Consider the following 14,537-nt stretch of genomic DNA (forward strand, 5'->3'; position numbering starts at 1 on the left):
CGGATCGTCCTGGAGGACGTCTGGAGGATGTCACGCCTCCCAAAAAGCAAGACGCAGCACGAAGATAAATGGCCGCATATGAAATCACGCTCATCGAAACAAGTACTGTATCTCAAAAGTATTAGAGCGCGCTGTAATGAGCGGGTGACAAGATTTAGCCAACCTAGAGCGAGCGAAAGGAAAAAAACAAAAAACAAAGGGGGAGGGCAGTGTTCCCGGCGCAGGACAAAAGTGCCGCGGCGAAGGCAGGGTCCGCCACGCGCGCGCGAGCCGCTCAAATCTTTCACTTCCCCGCCCCTTCCGTTTCCCTCTCCTCTGAGCCGCTGTGCACCGCTGTGCACTGCGCATGCGCCGCACCACGCGGGCCCTCAATGGAAGCCGGCAGCAGAGCGCCCGGGACAGCGCAACGGTGTGGATGTGGTCCGCGACCGGTGCGGCGCGCCTGGCCCGAAAGTGCGGTTCTCTTCCGTTGTGACTCGGTCTCCGGCCAGCTGGTTTCGCGCGTGTGATCGTCGGGTCGGCTCGTTCGCCCCGCGTCGTCGGCGACTGCTCGCGCCGGCCTTTGTGGCCCCGTGCGCGCTCGTTGTGGGCCCCCTCGAACGGAGAAGAGTGTCCCATTGAAGAAGGTGCGGGCCGTGTGCTTCCGTCCGGTGCCGGGATCTTGCCGCGCGCCGTGCCTCGTCACCGTGCGTCGGTCGGTTCCCACGGACCAGCGGGCTCGACTTCCTGTCGGCGTCGATTCCGCGTCCTGCCGGCCTTCCTCGGATTATCTTCCCCGGTGTTTCCGGAGGTAACCTCAGCGCGCATCGGCTGCCGGTGGCTTCTTTACACATCAACATCTTCCGGTGAGTTGCCCCTGCGACCAGCGGCTGTTTTAGACACCTCATTATTTTCAAGCAGCAAAGGTTATCCCCTCCACGGGGCGTCATTCCAGAACACTGATAAGTTTAGGCGTCCTAGTTGAATGAGGTGAAATAACTGAACAAAGTGGCTGCAACACTCCGTGCTGCAGTCGAACAAAAATATTTTTGTCACGAAGTCCGAGCTTGTAGCAACTACGCCCTTAATCGGCGCCGTCGCTGCTATTCAATAATCGTCACTCATCCTGCTATTCGCTTTCAGCTACTAGTAACACCTCTCTGCCAACACTTATGGATAATTAGGCCTCCACGTCCTACCGAGCAGTGTTCTGCATGCATGTGCTGAATCAAAATAAATTGGCAATAAAAATATTGTGACAGACTTCTAGTTAAATATAAAACGATTTCGGCGGCTGCTTTAGGACCTCTAAAACATGCAGACTACGATAATTGTCCGTGCGCGGGCGTAGGCCATTCAAGTGACAAAATATATAAATTTCTTGAACTGATTCCTAAACTTTTCTGGAAGCAATACAAGTTAAAAAAAAAGCATGTTACTTTTAAATAACCAAGGCTGATAAGATATCTACTAAACCAGGTCGGGTTTCGACCACAGTAATAGCAAAGAACCTATTATACCGGTGAACCAAGAAATTCGCTTTTCGTTTCCTTAACACTGAGTCTATTCACAAACCATGTAACCCGCCGCGGTGGCTCAGTGGCTAAGGCGTTGCGCTGCTGAGCACAAGGTCGCGGGTTCGATTCCCGGCCGCGGTGGCCGCTTTTCTGATGGAAGCGAAAAGCAAAAACGCCCGTGTGTACGAGATTTCGGGGCACGTTAAAGATCCCCAGGTGGTCTAAATTAATCCGTAGCCCTCCATTACGGCGCGCCTCATAGCCTGAGTTGCGTCAGCGCGTTAAACCCTACAATCAATCAACAAACCATGAAAACCAGTTCTGCTGCCGAATAAAAAATGGCAGCAGATAGGAGCAGCAAAGCAATATATTTGCACGCTAAGGTGAATGCGTGTGATAGCGCCACTATCATTCTCGGTTATCTCGTTTTGTTTTATAGCTTACCCCCTCTCTCCCCCACTTCGGAATCAACGACACACGTTGAGTTTGGCGCCGTTTACGGTGTTGAAGAACAACTCGACGAGTGCGGCGCTGGGCATCAATAACCGCCCGAGTACCTGGCTCGTTCACTCTCAGCAACTATTGCTAGACGATACCGGCGATGTGCTGCGCAAACGCGAGAGAAAAAGTCCACACCACGTAAGCCGGAACCCAGCTACGTATGACCTAACGCCCTTTTCACACCGCCGTCCTCTGTGCAGCTATGCGCTCTCCATTGGCACATGAAGCGCCAAGCATGGTCCCTGATTGAGACGCTTCTAGTTCCGAAGTAGTCGCGGTGCTTGGTGAATGAGCAAAGGTTGCGGGACTAACGGTAGCAGACAGCGCGTTCGTGAACACTCTACTGGTGGTCGTTGCCTAGCAACGTTCTTGTTGTTCGCGCGGCCTTCGTTCTCTCTACGACCTTCATCACAAGCTTCAAACCGACAGACGCCATTTACGGGATGGAGAACTTAATAAAAAGCATCTAGCTGGGCAAAAAAAAAAGCCGCCGCTAAAACAACCTAGTTTTCACCAACAGTCACCTACATGCAGGCATGTTCTTGCAGATAGGGGCAGACGCGAAACAGGACGGTGAAAGCGCAGAGCGCTCTTAACTTATGCTGCCCGGTCCGCTACCTTTCGCAACACCTGAGCCGGGTGGTTCGTTGGCACCGGCAAGTTTATTTCAAAGCTGTGTCGCCAATTGCGGCGGCCGCTAGTCTTAATTAAACTGGAAAGCCGCGCCCGCACCTCTGGGCCTGCTCGGCTGAGCGAGCCTATTCACAGAGCCAAGTTCGCGGCTGCGCAGTCTCTTCTTCCTTCCCGAGGCGTTATGCAAGAGCGAGCTCCCCTAATTGGCCAGCAGCAGTATACGGCCGCGCCGTAGGCTTAATCTGATTACTTTTATTATTCCTCAGTTCCCGAAAAACGACTCGCGCCAACGCTTACACCGTCGAACGAACTCGCTTGCCTGTCCCGTGGGACCGAGCTTTGCCGGGCTTGGGCAATTTCTTCTCCGCGGATTCCAATTGTCTGTTCGCAGCCGACCCTGCACCTGATGCGGACTCAATGAGCGTTCCAGGCCTCGCAACTTCTTCTCCGGACCTCGAGTCGCCGTCAGTGATTGGCTCAGCTTCAGTGCTGGTGATCGCTGGCGCGTGTCGTAAGGACTGCGGTCCGAACTAGATAAAACAGAGTCAGTTATTTCTTTTTTTTAATCCCTTGCTGAAATGTCACCGGGCCAGATGTAAATGGGTATCAGTTGAGCGAATTCTTGTCGGACACGGGTCTTTGTTTCGACAGCATTGTTCGTGGTATGGCTCTTTAGGAATACTACTCTTTGTTCGTTTTTCTTAACGTATTACGCGTATCATGATGTATTCTAACTAAATTAGTGTATTTAACACTCCGAAGCTACGCTAGGACTATAAGGCGCGCCGTAGTGGATGGCTACAAATTAATTTAGACCACCTGGGGATCTTTGACGTGAACCCACCGCGCGGCTGCAGTGGCTAAGGCGTTGTGCTGCTGAGCACGAGGACGCGGGTTCGATTCCCGGCCACGGCGGCCGCTATTCTGATGGCGGCGAAAAGCAAAAAACATCCGGGTGTACGAGATTTCGGCGCACGTTAAAGAACCCCAGGTGGTCAAAATTAATCCGATGCCATCCTCTTCGGCGCGCCTCATCGCCTGCGTTGCTTCGGCGAGTTAAACCCTAGAATCAATCCTTGACGTGGGCCTCAATTTCGGCACACGGTCGTTTTCGTTTTTCACACCCACCAGAAAAACTGCCGCTACGGCGGGGATTGAACCTGCAACCTTGGGCTCAGCAGCACACCGTCTTAGCCACTTGAACCAATTCGGATAGTAAAGTATACTCCTTTCGGCACATGCAGAGAGCGTGACGGACGCGGATACTCATATTATTTTAGTTTATTTCAATACAGATTACCTAGCTGAAGAAGAATTGCGTGGTTTTATTATTCGATGTTGCGATCACGGCAACATTTGAGATACATTGTAGCAGGGATTTACGGAAAGCGTCCATGTCGTTCAAAGACTAAATTAATGGTAATTGAAATGTACGCAGACTACGAAACTATATTAAACCGAGTTAGACTACGGTCATGTCCGGGCAATTTCCGTCTTCATTGTAAACAGCGCTCCCGTGAGGGAACTGAAACGTCCTCTCTCGTTTCGTTGAATTTCATTACTGTTCATTTCAATTATTATCATGTCTGCTCCCAGCCAGACGGGCTTCCGTCTAACTCGGGGCTTTAAGGATTTAAATTTCAAAGCGGCTCTTGATGAAATCTGGTGCATGCTAACTTAATCGAGCTCGGTGTGTCGTTCACTTAAGCGGGATTCTTCTCACAGCACATTTCGTTTCTTTTTTTTTTGTTAACTGAACAGTTACTGTTAACGTTAAAGTGAACCTTTACTTAGTTTCTGCGGAACTGGTTATCCTGCCTCGTTACTGTTTGTCCGAAACTGACGAGGAGAAAAAAAAAAAACCTTGGCGTCCTGAAAACACACTCCTCTTTTGAAACTAAACACATCCAGCATATATATATAGATCTAGCATATATATATATATATATATATATATATATATATATATATATATATATATATATATATATATATATATATATATATATATATATATATATATATATATATATATATATATATATATATATAATATTTTTGCTTCCCTTACCTTTAGTTTGATATTACCGTTTTTCCTTCTTTTTTGCACTTTTTTGAAACGTTCAAAAAATACGTTAATGCGAGCATGCCTGGCCCTATCCGCCGTTTCATTCTATCGCTTCGAACCCTCTGCCCTTAGGGTTAGCACATTTGCTGCACATCCTGCATGCTTTGCGTACCCGAAGTGTTAGTGTGAAAGGGAAGAAGCAGAAGCCGATGAGAGGGAAAGATGCGTACATGGGCTTCTTTTTCATTGTCAGGTGACTCTCCCTGGAAATCTTGAAAGATGGGAGCGCAAAAAAAGAGAGAGAAAAAAAAGACAACACCAGAAGTGACGACTAGGACTGCACTGAACTTCGAAATGATTTTATTGAGAATGAAACACGGTGTATACACGCGTCTGACCAGAGACTCTCATCTGCGCATGCGTATAAACGTCAGTTCTTTTTCTGAAAAGGTGATGGAAGCCATGCTGACGTATGGCTCCTCAAGTGTTAAAATTCGATCATTAAAGGGACTGTGCAACACTTTCTTTAACTTTTTTTGAAGTCTTAAATTTTTGCAGAACGCCGTCATTCGTCACATCCAGTAGTTAGATTAGGGGGTCGCAAAGTACCACAGCCACAAACTATTGGCATATGCCCGTCAGATATCTTAGAAACTTACTCAAAAGATTATTCTCTCTCTCCCGGTCTTGGCGGTCTTCGACCGCTGGAATTACGTCATTACAGCACTGTGACGGTTGTTGGCCGGATTTGCTTCAGTTGCAGTAATGAACGCATTCGGTAGCCAGTTTAAAAAGAACGCCACAAAAGAAAGCAGAAATGGAAGGACTACCAGCTACGACGAGCAAAGGTCGCAGTGCCGCTCTATCCTCGCGATAACTATAGATTTCGGAGTGCTTCCAGACGCGATGGAAAGAGTGAAAGTGTCTTTCCGAAGTTTTGCAGAGTCCCTTTATAATTCGTTCCTTGAAATCTGTCCCTGTCATTTTTTTTTTTTTGTTTTAGCGCTGCCGTCTTTGGAGTACACCGCTAACACGCCCAATTTTCCGCGTTGACCCTAGAAATCTCCGATCGTAACAAAGAACACGAGGCGCTGCATAGGTATACATAGCCCACATGGTGTATTTAGTAAATTACACTAGGTCATTATATTAATGAAATTCCGATTCTTTAATACAAAAACGCCGATCTAGGGTATCCAAGGGAAAACACACGTAAAGAAGTAGGTGCGGAGGCGGGCCCTCTGAAAGGATGCTCATCCGCTATCTGGCCGTTCCCACTCGAGAGGTTGTACACATTCTTTTTTATACGTCGCCACCCCACTTCCTCCATACATTCAAGTGTGGACGTGACGTGAAGCACAACGACCGCCTGGGTGTTTAGCGCGCTGGAGCCTGATGTCGCAAGCGGCGTGGCAGTAAAACCGGGGCAAAGTATTATTGAACAATACCACTCTCGTTATGGCTTGCTGCGCGAGGGGAAAGTAGCTTCTTGTATCCGGTTGGAGCCTGCCATAGCCAACATTCTGTGAATGATTTTTTTCAGTAAAGTATAGGTCGCGTTTGGCGGCAGCAGTTGAAATGACGTACTTTTGCGAGCGGCCGAAGTATGCGGTGATCCTTGTATCAGTGATATCAGCACTAGATGTATTTAAGTTTATAACTGGCTTGATCAACATCACTTCTGTTTGGCCACGACCCTCGGCGTGAAGTTTTGTGACGTTCTGGGGGTTTGCTTTTTATTTGAATAAAAAAGCCTTGTATATCAGTTAAGATTAAAGTTACCAGTCTTGTTCAGATTCAGTAATTCGTGTGCGCCAACGCATACGTGATTCTTTAGTTTTATTGTTTGACTTTCCTCTTCGCTTAGTTTCACTCTCCCTTTGACAACCCGTTTTCCCGAGGACGACATATATTTGAGTTAACTTGCGGGTCACCTAAGCCTAAAGTTGGTGGGAAAAAAAAAAGCTTACGGAATGTGCGCTTGGCGCGACGCTGTAATAGTAGTACGCTTACAAACTTTTTTTTAACATTCAATATGACTGGTTTGGCTTCGAAACAATAGCTGGTTCCACGATTGGAATATGGAGCCGAGGTCGCATGTGTAGTCAAACTACGCATGATGGATTCCGTGCGAGCTGGTTCTGTCTTGTTTGGGAAATTACGCGTGCTTGTCGGAACCTTTTTTGTAGCTCTTTTCAGCGGATCTGTCATGGTGAATAATCATCGTGTGTATCGCGCCACGTTTAACTCCGTTCATAACATAAGGCTAAGTCTTCAGAAATAGAAACAAAACAAATCAGAAATAAAACAAGCACCGATTTTCTTCTCAAACTACTTTCACATGCCTACTTAAGAAAAAAAAGCGGGTATTGGCATTAGTTCTCGTTTCCCGCTTGCCCATCCCCGAATTCAACTACGGAACGGCTGACTGACGTCTAATATAAAACTCTGTCACCTCGGCGAAGAGCGGCCAGCAAGATGACACAAAGAGCAGAAAACGAGGAACGCCCAAAGTTACGCAGGACTTCTGTAGAGACACAAGAGTGTGTCAGCCTCGTCAGTGCTTGCACGGATAGAAGAGAACCCGGGCTGGGATCGCCCCAAGCGCAGTTCGTGACGAATTCCATTTATAACTTTATTACGCGTTCGCTATTCCAAATGCCCGTTTTTTTTTGTTTTGGTTTACCTTCTTTTCAAGCGTCACCCTCCGGTGACGTTGCTGCTCGCCGTTCCCGCCCGTCATTCGCTATCCTCCCATGACGCGTATCCCGGACTTATCTTTAAAGATAAATTTCGAGGTGCCGGTGCGAGTTGGCGCATAGATATTGTCAATTTCCATTTTGAAGCTTACAAAAGATGCCGTCACAGCGCCAGAAAGAGCGAGGTTCCTGGCCGTTGTTTCAATCTAGGGTTCTTCACTGTCAGGTCTATGACGAGGGACATGCGCTTTGGGCAAGTTTTTTTTTTTCTTATTATACGCATATATAACGTCCTATTTCAACGTTACATTTTTATACCTTCTACAGTCGTTCCCAATGTTGAAATACGCTCGCCATCTCATGGTCTCTTTCCCTGGTAATGAAAATACTGTGTAGCAAGAACGATTACCCAAGTTTCAAGTTTATTCACTTTCCACTTGTGGAAAGTGAAGCTAGAGCTAAACTCAACGGCCTGACAGAGGCTCTTGCTTCACGGGGCGATTCAGCAGTACAGCAATCAACTCAATAACACTCAATTTCATGCACACAAAAATACACTCGAAGCGTGAGTAGGGTGATGGGAGTGGGGATGAATACATATATTCACAGGTTCTCCCTTACGGCTGTAGAAGTCTCAAATACAACAGAAAATAGTCTGTAGCTTACAAACACACAACGTATTGTTAAAGGCACATCTTGCATACATACAGTGAATATAATAAATATAATAACATATTTGCAGACAAAAAATAGCAATACTCGACCTGGGTGTTTTCACTTTCGCGTCATATTTACACGCGTTCCCAATCTTCTGCTTTCGGTTAACTACTTTTCGAGCACAGTAGCATGTCCACGTTTATCACCTAAAAAGCAAAATATAGGGGAGATGTTGCGTTTAAGTTTAGCCGTCCGTGCGTTTAGCCTGCTTATTATTGTATACAAAAGGCGTCGATGTCTATGTGCCCATACTTCGAGGCGTTGTACGAGAATGGCGACAAATATGTGCGCTTGGCTTCGCAAATTCTCATCAACGAAAATCGTTTTCAGCGGAGTGATCGGGCGGCTATTCCCCCGCAGATGAGGCCACAGTATATAAAGACGACCTCCAGATATAGTACGCCGGCCAATCACGTTTCCTGCGGTGCCTGTGTGGAAACGCACGTTGTTCTCGATTCGCTAAAAACGCCGGGGCCGCAGGCCTGATCACTTAGATGCGCGATGCTCGCCGCCCCCATCAACGGCAAACACTGGGCGCCCGTGAAACGAGCAAACGACCTTACCGAGGTCGTTTCTCTTCATAAAGAGCGCACCAACGCGGCAATCACGAGCATTACGGTCCGAGATCGCATTCGCGCCACATAGGTTGATCGGCAGCGCTACTGGGCCATTTCGTGCCGCGATGGCTTATTGGAGCGCAGAAATTGGGTGCATGAAGCGCACGTTAATGTCCTAATTTCGGTAATTCGGCCATCGTTGGGCGCCGATTATGAGCGGCCACTGCGGACGAGAGCAATTGTGGAAACTGTATGTTGCGTAACAGTTGAAGCAAAGTGGGCTGGCTCAGAAAATACGCCTCCGGTGTGCAACTTGCGTTTCACTCTCTATATCGTCTCGTGCGAAACTCTAAACTTGCTTGTTCACCACGCGTACTTACCTGCCCCTCATATATTTGTCGTTTCGAAGCATAGAGCTCTGTGTAGCTTGAACGCTGAAAACATTTTCGTGATATTCCGTCGCTTTCGCCCATTGCAAACCCCGACGCGAACGAATCAGTCCGACAAACCTATAAATGTACGGAGGCCTCTTCTAATAAAATTTGACAACACGTCGTTTTAACAGCGAAGCTGTTTAGCAAATCGTTATTTTTCTTGTTCGCGGTTAAAAATATCAAGAAATTGCCGAACGCGTGCACGTGAGCCCGGGCCTCATGGCGACCGCCTGTGGAACAACAACAACAATAACAACAACAATAACAACAACAACAATGACCGCCCAGCAGTAAACAAAAGCAAGACGATGCCAGCGCTTGTGTGTGCGTGCCTAACGACAACCGCCCAGCGTCCCATGTGCACGTTCGTCAAGCCAATTGGCCAAGATTGCGGCGACTGTCAAGAAGTTAAAAAAACCAAGAAAACGCCGAGCGCTCGTGTGTGCGTGCCTCGCGACAACCGCCCAGCGTCCCCGGCACACGTTTGTCAAGCCAAGCACACCCACTTAAGGAGATTGGCTAGGATTGGCAAAAAAAAAAAAAAAATAGTCCAGCGTTCGCCGTAATCGTGGCAACACTTGCTCGGAACGAGAAGGACACGTCATATTGTACGCCTCTCCAAGGTGATGTCCAATGATTATCACTTCGAAAAAAATGTTATAAGCTCACACTTATAGCAAAAATGATCGAGCAAAGGTCGCTACGGCAGCGAAGCAGCAAATGGGCTGCAAGCTTGGACTTAAACCTTCGTGATGATCGTGGAGGTTTCGTGCAGCTTCGCTACGTTCAAGTCTTACACGGTTAGTGCGAGTGTCCTTCATTTTCTGTTTGTTGCCCCAATCTTAACGATAATGGGTTGCCTGTAAAGCGTAGACAACAAGTATACCCTAAAGTTAACGCCACATCCCCCCTCCTCCGTGAAACTTGTTTGCGGCCGCAACATGTGCACCCTTTTAAGCTCTTTAGCCAATAGCCGCAAGGCGAGGCTTTTAGCGAGGATCGGTTGGCGTGCCGTGTCGCGATGTCTATATACAGTCTTTCTCATCCGCCCTCCGCCGGCGGAGCGCCTATAAAGCAAATGGCTTCAGTTTTGATACCGCCGGCGTCGCTTCTACACGGCATAATGCACTCGGGCTAATTGCTCACCCGCCGGTACGGGCATGGCGAGTGCCGGGAGACCAGAAATTTTCTTCCCCTCTCCTCTCTTTGCGGTGATTGATCACGTTCGGCCGCTTGGCCCGTGGCGTCGGACGCACTTCCCTCGTTTGACACGAGGCCCGTGAGGAGCGCTCTCGTCGGGGAGGGGCTCCGCAGCATCTTCCTCCTTGAGAAATGGTCTCGCGTCGGCTTGCGGTAAGGGCGAGCAAACCCTCCGGACGATTAACTCAAAAAAATTAGTATTCACGTCACTCGCCTCGCCCGTCGGCCCCGCGGACGGGCTTTATGGCGTAAATGGCGAAGTTTCTTCGGGAGGCAGCTTGGAAGAGGCGCGTCGCTGCGACGACCGGCTGTGACTTGCTCATCAGCCTGTCCGCGCTAGAAGTGTATACGGAAGTAAGTGACTTCGCTCCCGGCAGTGGCTCGATTGAAAGCTGTGTCAAGAGGTTTCCCAGTCCGTGGTTCATTTTATTTTTGAATTTGCGTCGTTTATTAAGAGCCAAGCGGAAAGGCTAGGTAGGGGTCTTGCGCTGGAGGCCGAAGAGGTCCTGGTTAAGGAAATTGTACCCGTCTAAATCCGGCTGAACGGCTTATTTGACTACGCTAATGGAAAAAAGAAAGGAAGACAGAAAGAGGCCGGCATACTTTCTTCTAAAGAAGTTGTCGAGTGCATGACGTTACATGAGGTAAAATAACATAAACAAACGAATAAATAAACAAACGAATAAATAAACAAACGAATAAATAAATAAATAAATAAATAAATAAATAAATAAATCGTCGATTTTAATAAAAATTTTATAAAGTAAGTTGTATAATGTTTATCTGATATGCAGTAATTGTGCTAACCGGGCTGTATGTTGACGCCACGTCCCAATTTTGCTCCAGCGGTTGCACGCAGTTAGGGAAAACGGATTAAAAGCAAGCTTAAGGTAAATTTTCTCTTACAGATGACAGAATGCTTGTAGCCCAGGATATGGCCGTACTGATTTTCATTACCCCGGCGGTTTGATTGATTGATTGATTGATTGATTGGAGGGTTTAACGCGCCGACGCAGCGCAGGCGATGAGGCGCGCCGTAGTGGAGGGCTCCGGATTAATTTCGACCACCTGGGGATCTTTAACGTGCGCCGAAATCTCGTACACACGGGCGTTTTTGCTTTTCGCCTCCATCAGAAAAGCGGCCACCGCGGCCGGGAATCGAACCCGTGACCTTGTGCTCAGCAGCGCAACGCCTTAGCCACTGAGCCACCGCGGCGGGTACCCCGACGGTTTACCAGCATGTTAGATGCGATGCGCTCTGTATCACTGGGTCCAATTTTCCCGCAGGCACAGGTAGAAGATTTGAAAATCAGTTTGAATGAAGTCATCTCTGATGCCTACAAAGACAAAAAAAAAGGGAAGAAGTTTCGCTAAGTATTAAAGAAGGCTATGTTGCTGTTTATTCCGTGATTGAAATGTTTATATGACGCTGGATGGAGGCCAATAAATCCAAGCATAAAACATACGCAAACTAGGGGGGGGGGGGGGGCATAAATGGGCAAATTTTTTTTTTTTCAAAAACGCTAACAACTGATGGTGAGTTATGCAAAACGTGCGAAAAAAAAAAACACGCGAATAATAGTAATGCATTGCGTATAACTGCACAGAAAGCGAAAGTGGGGAATTGGACAGGCAAAAAAAAAAAAAGCCTCAACTCAAATACGCGCTCACTCCGAGGCTGTGATTCAAAACAACGCGCCGTGCCTCTATTGTTTTCATGCATGCGTACGCATACCATGATGCATCATTTGAAGCCAGTGGTCATTCCATTAATGTGCCTAAGGGCGTGGCTCGCACATTCAAGAAAGATCACTACTCTTTTCTCTCCTTTTTTATTATCTTGGTGGAAAACTAAGAAGCCCGATCGTGGTCAGGAATTAAACAAACGAAAAAGAAAATGCTTAGAGGATCGCCACGAGCCACCGAGACACTGGAGACCTTCTTAAACAATGGCAGCGCGAGTGTTCCACGTAACCACGAAACGACAGGCGGAACCGCTTTAAGCGGTGCGCGAGTCGCCGGTCCACCTCCGGCGCCAAATGTCTTTTTCATTGCGCGAGCGCGGTTTGTTGGGTCTCGGATGGCTTTGGGCAGCCGAGGAGGCAGGGGCAGCATCTGCGAGGCGGCCGCGCTGTAATAGCCCCGTCGCGTGTGGCCAATGGCCGCGCCAAGAAGAAGAAGCGCGCAATTGGTGGCCTAGCCGGACGTCGTTGGCGCGGTATAGCACTACCGCGAGCGGCACGGGAGTTCAATGCCGCAGAAGAAGACCTTCCTCCTCGAGAAGATCTCGTGCGGTGCCGCGCCCACATCGAGAAGGACTCGGCGTGTGCCCGGCCTTGCATCCGGATGTACGCATCACTGTACCGCGGCGGGGTCTGTGAGCTGGGTCGACTGAGCGAGTGGATTGGGGGCACTCCCAGTCTAAAATCACAACAGGAATACCGCAAAAACCTAACCTGAATTTCGGTCTTACGACAAAAAAAACTGTTGTGACAACAAAAATCCTGTTGTTACGACACAGCCATCTGCTGTTACGACACACATTTCTGTCGTAACGACAAAGTCAATTTTCACCACGACAAACATTCCCGTAGTCATAACGGAACTGTCATTTACGTTGTTCTTCAAAGAGGCCAATAACATTCAAACCGTGTGCAACTACTGATGGAACATCGTGGTCACGACAAGACAGGAATTCGGCACGACGGAACATCAAAATCAGGAGAGGAATACGGCACCCGACAAAACATTAGAATGACGACGGAACGCGAATACGACGAGATTACAGTACGACACGCGAAAATACGACAGACTACAGAAATTTTTCTTGTCGGGATTTTCGACCATACAATTCAGTTAGAACACGTCTGAACGAACATGGTGGCGGTCACAACTAATTTCGCTGGAAATAAGTTGGTTTTATTTTAAAAATCCTGTATCTCTGGGCTCTTCTGTAATCCAAGACTCGTTCGCTAAATTGTAAAATTCGCAAAAGTGGAATTCGTCAAGGTGATTTGGAAAAATTCGATGCATTTATTGCTTGTAAATGCCGTAAACGGGCCATGATGGCACAATACAAATTTGTTCAGTTTGAAGGAAGTATTCTTCGGTAATTAATTTGGCTATATAGTCCACCTACGAAATACATTTTATTAACCCACAAAACGCAAGAGATATTGAAAAGCTTTCAAATTTCGCGCTACAGTGACGTAACATGAGCAGCCGTGACGTAATATGAGCTAAAAACATGGTTTTCAGTGTTAGTCACACGTTATCATTGAAGTCATGCGGTCAAACGGAACTATAGAGCCCAGTACAATCGGCCATTCGTGTTTCTTGGCGGTGGATTTCGTCGGCGACCGCCCTCAATCGCGCAAAAATTTTGTGACGTCATAAAGAAATCGCCTTAAAGTGGCTGGGGAGTAACCGCTGCTTCGTGTATTTTCTTTATCTTCAAACAAAGCAGTCTTTTTAGTGAACGGAACTTGTATAAAAGACTCGTTCCATTGTTGGCCGAGCCATCACTCTTAACAAAAAAGCTCGTAAAAGAATAGTAACGGCTGTATTGACTAACTCTTTACGAACTTTACTACACCCCGAAGAACGGCACGTAGGCTCTGCCATCGTTACTCGTCTAGACCGTGCAGTTAGTGACTGTTGCTTGTTTGACACTAACACTCACTGACAGTAACAAAATTCGATGAATTTTTGAACATAATAACTACAGCACTTTTCTTACTCCAAATAACGATTAAAAAGTTTTTGCTAATCCACATGCTTATCTGTATATGCTCACGTTAAAATGCGTAAATATACAGTTATCCCTGAAATATTTGATTTTTTGCAACAATCCCACCGACTCTATCAGAGGACTTTCTTCTGCTGGCTATAAAAGCAAAAAGAGCAGATGCACTTCCCAGCCAACTACGTTATACTTACTCTTCCCGTGGATCTCGTTGGTTTTTTTGCTGAATTTATTTGTTGTCTAAGTGTGATATGTGCCTGTTGAATGTGTGTATGTCATGCTGTGCGCTTAGCTGATTCACATTGTCACGCGTAGTTTTTTACTAGATTGTGCATGACCGGTTAGTAAAAGCACTAAGTAACCTAGGTCATACCGGGACAAGTAACTGGTTAATTTTGCATTAGTAAATGACATGACCTTTTTTATTAAGAGTGATGATTACGGTTTTAGCAGCACCTCGCCTTGAGCAAAGTGCTGCTCAGCGACC

The 14,537-nt window shown here is 47.3% G+C and overlaps 1 protein-coding gene across 2 annotated transcripts in view; it reads left to right on the forward strand.

Annotated features, from left to right (window-relative positions):
- The first annotated feature begins 375 nt into the window (after window positions 1-375).
- Window positions 376-14,537, forward strand: part of LOC144174340 (uncharacterized) — a 199,173-nt gene continuing 185,011 nt past the window's right edge. For both annotated transcript variants that reach the window (XM_077702987.1, XM_077702988.1), the window contains exon 1: window positions 376-845. The gene's annotated coding sequence lies outside the window, so the exon portion shown is untranslated. The remainder of the gene's footprint in view (window positions 846-14,537) is intronic.

This window comes from Haemaphysalis longicornis, unplaced genomic scaffold (assembly GCF_048455015.1).
Source record: "Haemaphysalis longicornis isolate Haplotype H1 unplaced genomic scaffold, Haemaphysalis longicornis Haplotype H1 scaffold_3, whole genome shotgun sequence".
Classification (NCBI taxonomy): Eukaryota; Metazoa; Arthropoda; class Arachnida; order Ixodida; family Ixodidae; genus Haemaphysalis; species Haemaphysalis longicornis.